The sequence below is a fragment of the Pungitius pungitius genome, chromosome 5 (assembly GCF_949316345.1).
Source record: "Pungitius pungitius chromosome 5, fPunPun2.1, whole genome shotgun sequence".
NCBI classification, from domain to species: domain Eukaryota; kingdom Metazoa; phylum Chordata; class Actinopteri; order Perciformes; family Gasterosteidae; genus Pungitius; species Pungitius pungitius.
The window spans coordinates 4,562,608-4,575,799 of NC_084904.1; the positions used below are offsets into that span (position 1 = coordinate 4,562,608).

General features: G+C 43.8%; 1 protein-coding gene across 2 annotated transcripts in view; it reads right to left on the reverse strand.

Annotated features, from left to right (window-relative positions):
* unc5db (unc-5 netrin receptor Db) overlaps positions 1-13,192 on the reverse strand; it is a 145,924-nt gene that overhangs the window by 60,502 nt on the left and 72,230 nt on the right. The window lies entirely within an intron of this gene.

The window sequence follows — 13,192 nt, forward strand, 5'->3', positions numbered from 1 at the left end:
TCCAAAATACTGGTCCATTGGCTCTGAGTCGGCGGGAAAGTGAGAGCTCAATATTAGAATCACCCAGAATTGAAAGTCCCTGCCCTCATTTTAAAAAGGTCATTGAAATATCTGATTAATGTCACATGATTCCCCCCCATTTTCTGCTCATGTATATTCTGCTTGCCATATATTCTTATTTTCAGGATAAATTAGGCAACTCAGAAATGTCGTCATTCTGCATTTTTGTAGAACGGAAGATCGACTCTACTTTGTCATCTAAACATATTGGCGTGTTTCCATGATTTATCTGAATCTGATATTGTAATATTTTCAGTTCTAAATATTCTGTAAGTATTGCTACTTTTACTTTACTAAGATATTTAGGTTATTGTTCCACAACTGGAAGAGATAAACTATTCACTTCAGACTGTCGGCATGAAATATTCAAAAACTGTTTTTCTCTTACCTAATTTCACAATATTAAGCGTTCGCTAAACACACCATCTCCACACAATCTGCTGCCAATTGTGATAGTTACAGGTTAATTCTTAAACATTAAGACACAGGAAAAACTCCAAAAACTGTTTTCTATCGTTTTTATGATTGCTGAATTTAGTCATGCAGTAGCTTTAAAAACAGACCATCCACTTAATTAAGAGTTTGCTTTAGAATAGATTTAATGAGGGGCATGACAGCTGGATAAATTGAGCCATCACTCAACGAAGAGAAAACCGAGCGGGGGTATTTCTGTCACTCACATTTGTTAAATAAATTAGAATCCGTAGCCGATTGTCCGCCTCCACACTTCTCTCCACTGTAGCGTTAGCCTCTGCTACCAAACCGTGATGGAAGCGACATATTCCTGTAGTACATCACGTGATACACCAACGCACACAGCACAGCAACATCTATTTCATGTTCAAATTGGAAATTGGAAGAGTGATTCAAACAAGTCAGATTTCTGAATAATTTTAATGATCAAACATATTATAATATTGGGATGGAATATGTAAAAATGTATGTTGTTTTCAAATAATGCACCGTATAATGTGATTTGCCTGCTGATCTATGAAGCTGTCAGAGCTGCCAGGGAGCCCTCACCTTCACCAACTGAAGTCCTTCAATGAATAATGCCTAATTATGGGAACAATTTAAATGCCATTTTTTAAAAGAGAAGCATACAGATGGCTCCGCAATGCGAATGCAAGGATATGTTCGGGATGTCAAAGTGATTCAGCAGGGGGAAACAGGTTAAAAAGGTAAAAAGCCAAAAAGCAAACAAAGGGCCATCAAGATGATGGTTGTGGTCACACTCATACATGCATTGTATAGTTTGTGTTTAACTCTTAAAAGGGGTTTCAATTCATGAGATCCAACAGCTCGTGGGCAACACAAACAACAAGATTTCCCCTTGATTCCTGCGGCAAAAGGCAGTAATAAATTAATAATACATTAATTAATGAGATTAATTACTAACCTAAGAATGTGCAGTTTGGGGCAGATCAACACACAATTCAAACTATTAGACAAGCGATAGCACTCGGGGGTCGGGGGGGGCGAGCCTTCACTGCCGCTACTCACTTACTGCGGTTGGCTTAAGGAAGTCGGATGCGGGACAAAACATCAGGACCAAGCTCCTCCTCAGATCCCTGCAAGCGTTCCTTCACAACGCTGAGCAGACCTTTGGGGCTCTAAGAAATCGGCCCGGGCCCTTTTCATCAAGCAGCTCGTACGTCGCGCTCTTTGAAATCTCTCGACTGTACTTTTAAGACTTACTTGCTGTGAGGACATGGTAATAGGCGAATGCAACATTTGAATCAACTCCCAGCCTCTCCCATCTTACAGAGAACAATGTTTTTTGATGGTCTTTTAGACTTGATTAAATGTAAATTATAAAAGAAGTACATGTCTTGCTTTAAAGGTAAGCCCTTTAAGGCATATCCAATAGATCCATGATATCCATCACAAGATAGTCATATACTGACATTACGTTGAATGGTACAAGCTTTGCATTGTGGTATAGTTGGTTAAATCAAATACACATTATTTTTGAAAATGCCATGTAACAATTGATTTGCTAAGGCCCGCCCCCTTCTTGTCTTACCAGCAATAGTTGTTGCAATCTGTGTTTGAAATAGAAAAGCTGAAGAACAAAGATAACCTGGTAATCCACACAAAACACATTTTGGCTCATATTAGCTCTTTACATCGGGCAATTATATTTTCAAAACATTTCAAGTGGTCTTCACCCATAACGATTATCTCCAATAATCCAAAGTCAAAGAGGGAGATTCCCCTGGCTTTCAATCAAAAGAACAATTGTGATGCCATCTTTAGGCCCACACGAATACGCAGCCCTTGCAGCACTCTGTTGAAGGAGCACCAGGCACAATGTTTTTTCCATGACTAGCTCCAAGTCCACAAAACAGCCTGAACATGGAGAAAACCTGGCACGATTGGTGCGCTATTGGTCAGTTTTGTGTTCCCGGGACGCAACCTAGCGAAGGGTGAATTCTGAATACTGACCAGGTTGGAGCGCCTCAGCAGTACCATGTGTGAGACCCCTCAGCTGTGATACCATCACTCTGGTAGCATGTTATCCATATTAGCCTACGTATGTAAATGAACGCGGTTGCTAAGCAATTGAAGGGTTAAGGGCAAATGTTTGATAGCATCTTTAACTGTTGTTCCATCTGTTGAAAAATCTGTAGCAGGCTGAAAAATGGCTGCAAACCTCCAGTCAACAGCAAGTAAATGATGATGGCGATGGTGGTGGTTGAGTTAGTGGGTTTGACAGATACCGACAATAGATCAGAGCCTCTTTTCTACTCAATCAACTTTTCTGGCTGCTTCAAAAACAAACAGGTGCTGCTTTTTGAGGTGCCCTCCACTAAGCATGAAAAAAAAAATCCATCTTGATGTTCAGTGGGTTTTTTTAACACCATGTCTTTGTCATCTTTTGATGCCTTTCAGGACCTGAGCAGTTCCTCGTGAGGACGGGTGCTCTTATCTCGGCTGGTTGTAATGGTCTGCTGCACTGTGACTGCTTTATTCATCCAAAGCGCAACACGTTTCCGCAGTTTACGTTACGTTTTTAGTGCGACTGATCTATAAAAAAAGAGGAAGATATTATGCATTCAGTTCAACGATGATTCTTATTCCAGTCCGGTAGTGGAATTTGAATTTAGTGCATTCAAACCAAAAAAAAAGGTAAGCAACTGCAATCTGCAGCTGAGCTCCATTCTGTAGTCAAACAATTGTAGATTGGTAATTGCTGGCTCAAATCATATAAATACACATATTATGTACATATGTTTAATGCATAACATCATATTCAGCAAACACAGTGACAGTGCAATGAAATCCAATAGCGCAAGAAAAGCACTCAGACAATCAGACCCAACACATTAAGGGCTGATTATCCACAACTTCAAATTAATAGAGTAAAGTGGTGCAGATATGTTGTGCATCATCAGCACAAAATAGCTTGATACTAAAAGGTCTATCTTAAGTCTGAATATAAAATGCAGTTTCATCTTCCTTTGATCCTCCTTTTACCTTTGCCTGCCTGCACTTGTGTGCCACCTACACATGGCGTAAGAGCCACAGCAGCATTCTTCAAGTAGAACCGAGGACACTACACCTCAGATCTGAGAACAGCCTTTGCACATTAGCACCATCCTCCATCACGGTCCCATTACGTTCGCTCCAGCTCAGTGGGGGCTGGCTTCCACACCCGGAACTATACGCTGACGGAGGGATCCGGCAGGTATTATTCAAAAAAATTCCCCCTGCTGTTTGCAAACCAGTGCACTTAAAGCACTGATGCTTTTGTTCAAAATGCATCCCCAAAATAGCCACTATTTCACTCACGTGTGAAATGGTGGCACCCGCCACCCACACCCACATCCATATTGCATTGCAGCAAAACTGGCTCGCACACGAGAGCGTGGCCACACCGACATGCAGTGGACACACATATATGCATGTGCGTGGAGCCATTAGAGTCTATTTCACCGATCCTTTTGTGGAAGGATATTTAATAGCGCATCATTTCTCGTTCCCTCCAGAAAAGAGAACTTTTATCTCACAAGTCCATTAGGCCCCCGCGCCCACTGTAACCAGAGACAGTCTCAACCCACAGCTGTGCCTCTTTGAAATGATTCCCAATTTCAGGCCTACAAAATGTGAAATCAAGCCCGACAATCCCCAAACAAGCCGCTTACAACTGACACATCTTGTGGTGTTATGAGACGGCGAGAACGGAGGTGACACGATGCAGCACACGTAAGTGAGTAACAGCCGCAACTACAACTAGAACTCGAGGCTCATGAACCAAGAACAACTTGTTTGGTAATTCTGTGTCCGGGTATGGAGTTAAAAGCAGATTGGTGCACCGATCCGACCCACCAATCCCGATGCAAAGTCAGCGCTGACCCGGGTTCCCACAATCAGCCCCTTTCTGCTTCTGCTCCAGGTGGCATCCCCGAAACGTTGGGTTCTAACGTGAATTCCTTCACACCTTTTTTTTTTTTTTTTTTTTTAAGCAGATTTTGAGCTAGATCACACCTGACAGTTTGCATTCTCCGCAGGACGTTTAAATGTGTTTTGCTCCGCCGAGGTTCTACCATCAGCAACTCTGACTGGGATACTCACAGGCAGAATGTGGAGCAGCAGCCCAGGTGTGGACAGGAGACCGGTCAGCTGCCTCGCGGTCCTATATTTTGCATGTGATGTGTTCCTGCTGCGAGAGGCGGGAGTACTTTGCAACAGAGTTAAGCACATTGCGGGTTGGCGGTTCGACTTTGAAATAAAAACAAGGTCATCGCTCCCTTCGGGTCGAGAGGGCCTCCGGGAATACACATCAGTGTGGAGGATTTTAAAGTCATGTCCAGCAAACAGACCTAGAACATTCTGATAACACGTCCTACGCGGCATGGGAGCTGCCCCAAAAGAGCTGGAAATGTACCTTTCTTAGCCTGTTGTTAACACGGTTTCCGTAGTGACCGGAGGCAGCAAATAGATGGATGAATAAACACCATTAGTGCTGAGGGAGCCAAATGGTTAAGACGCACACCACATAGCATCCCTGGTTTGACTTCATGGGGACCCTCGTTTTTATGTCACGCGGCCCAAACTCTCAACCGAGGTCGATATCCACACCGTCAACTATCAGACAGACTTTTTTATTTTTTTTTATTTAAATGTAATCCCACAGCAGTGAGAGGCTCCTGGAGTCATTCGGGCATTCTCTCTTTCTTGGGTAAGTATCGCCGAGCTCAGTCCCAGGGGTTCAAATTGCAAATAAAAACAGTAGCGCATGCGTCGGTTCTCCTGTGACAGCACAGGTATTGCGGCCGAATGCGCTGACTCGTCAGGAGAGGGAAAAAAGGTTGCTTTCTCTCCCGACAAGAAATAAATGAGAAATTCAATCCCTTACAGTGTAGTTCTTGGGCTGGCAGCAAACATGCAGGGAGGCAAAGTAAAAATATTTCTGGGGAAAAAGATAAAATAGTTATAACCTCTCCTTCCCCCGCAGGAGACCATAGGGTTGGTTAGATGGTGTGTGTACGTGTGTGTGTGTGTGTGAGGTGTATTGTCCGGGGCACATTCGGTTAACAACCCCATTAACTGGCTCACAAAGCAACCCCGGGGCAAAGATAACATCAAACCCGGCTTTGGAGGCCATTATGTTTGAGCCTGAGATATACAGCGCGAGGTGAGGTGTCACTAAGGTGTCCCACCCAGCCCAACAACAACGCACAACCCCACACACACCACAAAGGCAAGAATCTGTTTCTACTCCGAATTAACACAACATGTTCTAAAATGTGCAAAGACGCCGTAAACGCAGGCACACACACACACACTAACGCGGGCTCATTATGTACATATGCCTTCATGCAATATCAATAATGGCTTCGCAAATAATGCACTACGCACACCCGCAGATGGCTGAGCTACACGCACGACGCACATGAGCCCTCAACACAAACCAAAAACACGCCGCACGGCAATATGTACACAACGATGACTACTGCCCGCTCGCACACAAACACGCCCGCTGCGGCCTATGAAAGCGCGAGCTGTGTCCACCCGCTGCCTGCCCATGATAACATTCATACGCCACGGATGCTGGAAACGAAGGTCAATGACTTTGTTCTTCTCCCCTCCCCGTTCATTTTTCACCTCATCGGTGACTATTGAACGCGGGGATCCTATGAGGGCGCATGTTTGTGTGCAACTCCAAGCACTTAATAGCCAGCTTCCTCCGAGGGAGGCTTAACTGCCTCAATTAAAATCACATAAAGAAGAAGGCGTGAGTCCTAACAGCATAAACACTTCGACTCTCTCGGAGCGGATAAAGAGTCTCCCCTCGACAGTCAGGTGGGCGCCGATTTTTCTCTCACACGCGCCGGTTGGAGGCGGCCATCGTGATTGGGGACGTGTCGCCAGGAGAGGCGGTTGGGATGAGTGACATATGGTGGGAGGGAAGCGCTCCACAACCAGCACCCCGAGGATGAGTTCGCTCTCTCTCTCTCTCTCTCTCTCCCCGAAGGCGCCCCGCTGAGTGTCTCCCGGAGCTGGGGAGACAGGGAGGATTTCCAGGGAACCGTGGGAGGAAGTGCTGAGAGTTTCTTCACAATATAGGACAGCGTTTACTTCAGGGGGTTTGAAGTTGAGAAAAACCCACCCACATGCAGCTTAGTAATCTCCTGAGAGCGACATGAATCCTAATGGCGTGGAACTCTTAGTTTGCATTACAGGGAGTCGCATCAAATAGAGGTTTGGGAAGGTTGACCCACGTTGACCTATTTTAAATCGGGTTTTTTTGTCTAACAAATTGACTATGTGTCACAAACTGTTGTGTCGTGAGTTATTAATTGTTGTTAAAACGTTATAACTAATAATCAATACACATAAGACAAGTGAACAATATATTCTGCTGCCTGCTGAACAGCGACAACAGTCGTCACGGCAATGCACCGGAAAAAAAACCTACCGTATGGAAATTTGAATGCGGTATACGGCCCAGCTAGGGTTGCCACCCTAACCCTTAAAATATGGAATCAATACAGGACGGGGTTTGTCGCGTGTTGCAACTAATCCCACCTGAATCCTGTGAAGATTCGTCCTGTTCTGCCCCTGATTGAGTAATACTCGCTGCCATCGTTTGTGTGATTGGCCGTGAATCTGAGACAAACCAATCAGAGTTGGAGGAGGGCGGGTCTCTTGGCGGAGTGTCCATTTGAAAGAATGCTCTGAAGCGAAAGCGGATGCAAAAGTAGCATCCTATAACGTGGCAGCTCCTTTCCGTCCAGGTGGCTGATCATGATTTGCAGACCTCGTGATTTCATTTATTTTTTTGTGAAGAAGACTGAAGGGCTGCTAATTCTAGGACTACGTGACCTCAATGTAGAGCTAAACATGCCACTGTGTTTCTTTTTTCTCTTTTTAAGAGTAAAATATTGATACTAAAATACCAATGAAATGTCAAGAATTGTGTTGAAATCGATTTGAATAGGCTGGGAAATCTTTTGCAATTTTGGATTAATTTTATTTGGTGTAAAATAGGCAAAAACGGCTCTTTGGATAGTAAATGTAGACTAACTCTGACCAAGGAACAATTTCAGTTTGCTTTCTTTATGCTGATCGGAAACTAGAGGTCCTAATTTTATCTTTTTAATCTCCTTGATTATCCGGGAACTCTTGACTAACAATTGCCCTTCATTTTATTTTTAATTTGATTTAGCTGTGTCCTTTTATAATAGACTATAATATAGATTGTAAAAGGAAAAGGACTCACTTGTAATTATGGGCCAGCACTCAATAACGGTAAGAACACTTTGTATTATTAACGGGTTTTTTTTATAACAAAAGTCTTCTGAAAAACCCAATGCACACTAATTGGCTGAAATAAATGCACCTGGGCAAGTTAAAACCACATTTCTAAATTCGCGCCCAGCAAGCTAAAGTCTAGACAGTTGTTAAAATCATTAGTTGGTACGAGGTGATAGCGTTGTTTGTACTCACCTGTACTCTGATGCAGTATAGACCAGCATCATTGGATGAGGTGAAGGCAAAGGAAACACTAAAGAGGCAGCGCGCTTTGGTCCGATGTGCAATCTGGGAAGCCATCGGCTATGGGATGATGACAAACCATGCTGTTTTTTAAGTGTTTTGGAAATTAGACGTAGATGTAGATCAAACTGAAGAGTGTCCAGAGTTACTTGGAGAAATGAATGCAGGGCACCAATTAGCGTCTGTTAGCTGGTTTCTGTGCGCAGTGTCAATGCAGACGCTTTGGAAGCCATTTAAACAAGCAACCGTTTATTGACTTGGTTCTCTGTGGATGTGAACCTGTAATCTTGGACGCAATTGTCAAATTGACTCTGCAGCAACGTCCCTTTCACAGATATCTTTCACACCTTTGTGGGTGTTTTGGCAATTGAGTATGGGTCTCCTAGAGGGATTTTGCTTTCGTTTGCATAGGGTTGAAACCGTTTAAACCTTTTAACGTCTGTCCCTTTTCAGAGCCAATATATCCTGCATGGCCTGCTGTTCCTTTAGAAGTGATTCACTTGCTCCGGAGAAAACGCTCCACCACACGGTGAAATGTTGCCACGCGTTCGATCGCACTGCTCCCCTACGTTCATGTCTAGGTTTTTTTTCACAGCAGTAACTGTAGATTGAACCAGACAATATTCTGTACTAACAGCTTTTCATTGGTGTGATCATCATGGGACACTTGAGCTCCCCGCCGAATGACAGACTAATGAAATTCTTTGGCTCCAGCTCCTTGTGACTGGGTGAGACAGATTTCATTACTGGCTTTATAGACTGACACTCGGAACACTGTTGAGTCAAATCCTAATCCCATATTGGTCTACGCTGTGGTAATATTCCTTTCATATATAGTAGCCTTCATATTTCTTTCATTCCCTTGTTGAGATAGATATCAGCAGAGTTGTCAGTGGAGAAGGCATGAATGAGAATGGTATAAATTAGAAAGGCCTGTGCGAACTTCCCAAAGCTTCAACAGACGGCAACACTTGAGTGATAATGTGTCCATACGGCCCTTTGATGAAGTGACTGGTATCATACATAGGCTACCATAAATAGTATTTTAATGAAAACACCTGTCAACCGTGAAGCAAATGATTCAGAAGCTGCGGAAAATTGGGAAACAAACGGCTCCCCGGCCCGTTTCCTTGGGCGTCGCTCAACGGAATTCCGGATTCAATTCATAATGGAGTTTAAGACGTCAAACATAAAGGGCCTTTGTGATTCGTATGCTTGGATCCATGGTGGTTATTTTGTTTGTCTGAGAGAAACAATACATCCGCTACGTCTCGGCTGGCGATTCGGTGTCTCGTTTCCTTTGTCGGCTTCTTGCTTGGCTGAGGGGAATTTACACTGCATTTTCTGGACTAACGCTCTTTTTGGACTCTCCAGTGGCCTCTAATGTTTGTACTCCTGTTGGACGTTGGTTCCGGCCCTGGTTTGGAGTCCTATCTGGAAACAGCCTGATTGATAACATGTTCCGGACCAATACGTGGAACCATTTCTCTTCCTCGATTTGCATGACTCGTAATCCAGCTTTATCTGTGATGGGCATATTTTTAAAAGACATTTTATACCTTTTCCCGGGGCTTGTTCAAAGTGCTGTGCACTGTAATTGAGCCAGCCGTGCAAAGACTTTATCATTATTTATTGGACAATGCGTTTTCCTCACAATTTAGATGAGGTATTCAGAGATGAAACTTTCAGCTTCCAGCCGGCATAAATCCTTCTGCTGAAATTGTATCTAATTTTGCCATTGCTGATCAGCTTTTGTCATTCAGTACGCCTTAGTTAGCATGAAAATAGGTGGACGAAGGATTCATTACAAGAAGGCAGTTAGTAGAGATTTCATCCGGATATTCTCAAAATGACACTGAGCTGGATAGAGTTCTGCTTTGCCCGGGGTTCCTCGGAGAATAAAGGAAATGATTTTATCATCTGCGTAGCTCCCCCGAGCCATCTCTCCGCCTTGTCAAGCACCCATAATATGTCTAACTGACCTCATGAGAACTTTATCACTTGGAAAGAGTCCAACTAAAGCTTCTGTACTTCACCCAACTTTGGAGTTTAAAGTGCCACGATTGATGGGAACAGATAGGTCCTGTCCTGAAGGAAAAGACTCCCCATCACATCCACTCACGTTTCGTTATGCATCATCATTTTCACTTCTACCTGCCCCATTTACAGTTGCGCTCAAAATGAATCAACCCCCGACAGCATGACGTTGCTCAAAAAGCTGATTGCCTGCAAGACGCATTGCATTCTGGTCCAGTCAGGGTGGAATAGAGAGTGCGTGTCTTTCCTCTGATATGGATCGCTCCCTGTGAGTGTTGGTCCAAAATGGATAGAAGGGGGTTGAGAGGTTAACGCTATGTTTCTACTGTGTTTTCGTTTCTACCGAACACCCTTAAAACTTCTCTTGGAGGTTCATTTCAAATGTTCACTTTGTCCTTATCTTAAAGCATAAGTGCGCTGTGACCAGGGAGAACCCAATGTACACGCTTAATGATGAGCAATTGATTCTCACGTTGGAAAACTCTGCTCCTTCAGACCTTTTGGAATAAATGACTGCCAGAAGGTTTTATTGCAGCAGGACCTTTACTGTCAGTAATATGCAAGGTCTTTCACTATCATTTTTAAAACTCCATTGACTGATTTGTTTTTGTAGTTCACTGTTTTCCTTGATCTATAGCCAAGTTATTTCAGACAATAGCTGGATAAAATAAATATCACCGTGTAAGAATCTGTCACCATGGAGACTGCTGTCAAATCTTTCAATGCCCTCACTTTTTGTCCAACTAGTCCAACCATTGAAGGTTTTATGTGCAACACTACCAAGTGTTTCTCTCGACTAAGGATACATTAACCCTTGAGTGTGGTGATTAATGAATTAAACCTGCCCCTGAGGTTTACAAGCACAAGCAGACTTTACAAGGTGAGGATGTCCTTTCATTTCGTCCACAAAGGCACATTCAAATGAACTTGAACAAAAATGGCATCTGCAAACAGCTGCTGCCAATTTTTATTTTTTATTTTTATATAGATGGGACTAAAATATGAAAATCTATGAAAACAAATGGAATAAAAATATCCATTCACAGACTTTGCAGGATGGCCTATCCTACAATGCGGGGCCCACATTGCAGATATAACGTGTCCTCCCCTTAGTGTCTGCTGCTGCTGGGGCATTCAAGGGCAATGTCTGTTTTATCAGCACGTAGTGATTGATCAGGCTAGTTGGTAAATAAGAGATGCTATCGGGTGCTCCTGGTGGCATTGAGCGCCCATGTCCTAATCGATACAATTCTGATTCTTCGCTGATCTCCCTCTTTGATAAGCCGTACTAATCCGACACACTGTTGATGTCCCGAACCGAGCCAGGACAAAGCCGTCTCGTTAAGATCGGCCTTATCTGTGGTCTTGCGCTTGCTACCGATCGAGGGGTTGGCCTGTGTCGGCGAGGACATCCCAAGGCTCCTCTAATGGCTGATCCACTTGAGCCAGAAGGAGATTTCACTTGGGCCGCCAGCCGCCAAAGGGCAGTTAAGTGTGGTGGTTTTAGTGAGAGGCCAGTCGGCGCGCAAGATTAAATGGCTGGTAAAACTCCCTCAAATCCCAAATGCGAGATACAGCAGTAGCGCGGATGAGGACGCGGGTTAAGAAAAGGGGGGGCGGGGGAGGGGGGGAAGGGGGGGGTCAGGTAGCCGGCGAACGGCGACGGCGGCGGCGGCCACTTACCGACGTTGTGATGCTGGTGAACAAGCCGAGCCTAATTTGAGCTAATGGATGTGACATGTGGATCAAATTGCTATTTGGAAATTCATGTGCGATGACGGAAGAGGAATTGAAGGTCTGCATGAATCTGCATTAACTAATCAGCGTTTGCCTGCATGTTACTAATAATGACTTTTTGTTAGACTTGTTAAACAATTTGCATTTACATACAGGTATCTGAGAAACAAACAAACTGTCATGTGCTAATGTTTTCTCTAATTTTCGTTAATGTTTTTTCAGATCTCCATGTGCTTTTGTGCTTATTATAGAAATTCCGTGCTTATTCTGAACAAGGTAAATGCTCTGTTCTGGCACTTTTCTAGTCCTTTTCCACTTAGTGCACTTAAAGAGAATATGTCATCGTTCACCCGATCATGCAGGGCAGGAACAGGCCGTAGGAGCAATGTAGAGCTAAGTGTCTTATCGAATCAACATGGACTACAGGGGCCTGGGATCAAGCCGCCAATCATCTGATCAAATGGACGAACCCGCTCTACCACTGACGGTGTGAGAGATCTTTGGTCCATAGACTTTTATCACGTTTGTGATAGTTCCCATGAATTAAACTTCAAATCAGAGAGCAGACAGGACACAGCAGTCTCCACCATTGTTCCTAAATCCTCTCAGCTGGCGTGAAAGCCAATATTTCCCAGAATAGTGCCATGGTCCCATTTTAAAAAATGCATGAGGGCATTAGAACACTTCAGCAGCCGACACTAAAAGCTACCGGAGGGCAGCAAAAAAAGAACCTTTTTTTGGGCAAGTTTTAACATACGTAATTCACTTATATCAATTCTATCAATCGATCAGCCCGTCAATGGGTAACTGAAGGTTATGGTTCATCACGCTCGTCACGGTAACAGGGTTTGAAACAATTCCACTCCAAAGCAATCAACACAAATGAATGCTGAATTTACTGGTGCTGAAATCCAGGGGTGTACATTAGCCATACAGAGCATAGCTGCAAAGCGCTCTGAACCAGGGGACGATTAATAATAAAGCAAAATGAAACCAAGTGAGTCATGGTCACCTTGTTGGGGCTCAATCTGCTCTCGCTGGCTACAGAACAACCTTTTTTATTGAAAAGTCAGAACTAATGATGACTACAGTTCTTCACCCAAAGGTCCCAGATGGGACCCTTTGGAGGGCTGACTCTACGCTCTGGGGCCACATGTTTGACACCCCTTGTACTTAAAAACAGTAAGCACCATTACGCACGTTTAGATGCCTCCGTGGGTTCCAGCCCTATGGAGCCAAATCCAGGTCAAAGGTTTGGATTATTTGAAGAAAAAAAAGTGAATCTGAAAGTTTATGTTTTGGTCTTGAACATTGAAAAATACAACAATGTATTCAAAATAAAAATAAGTGGAGG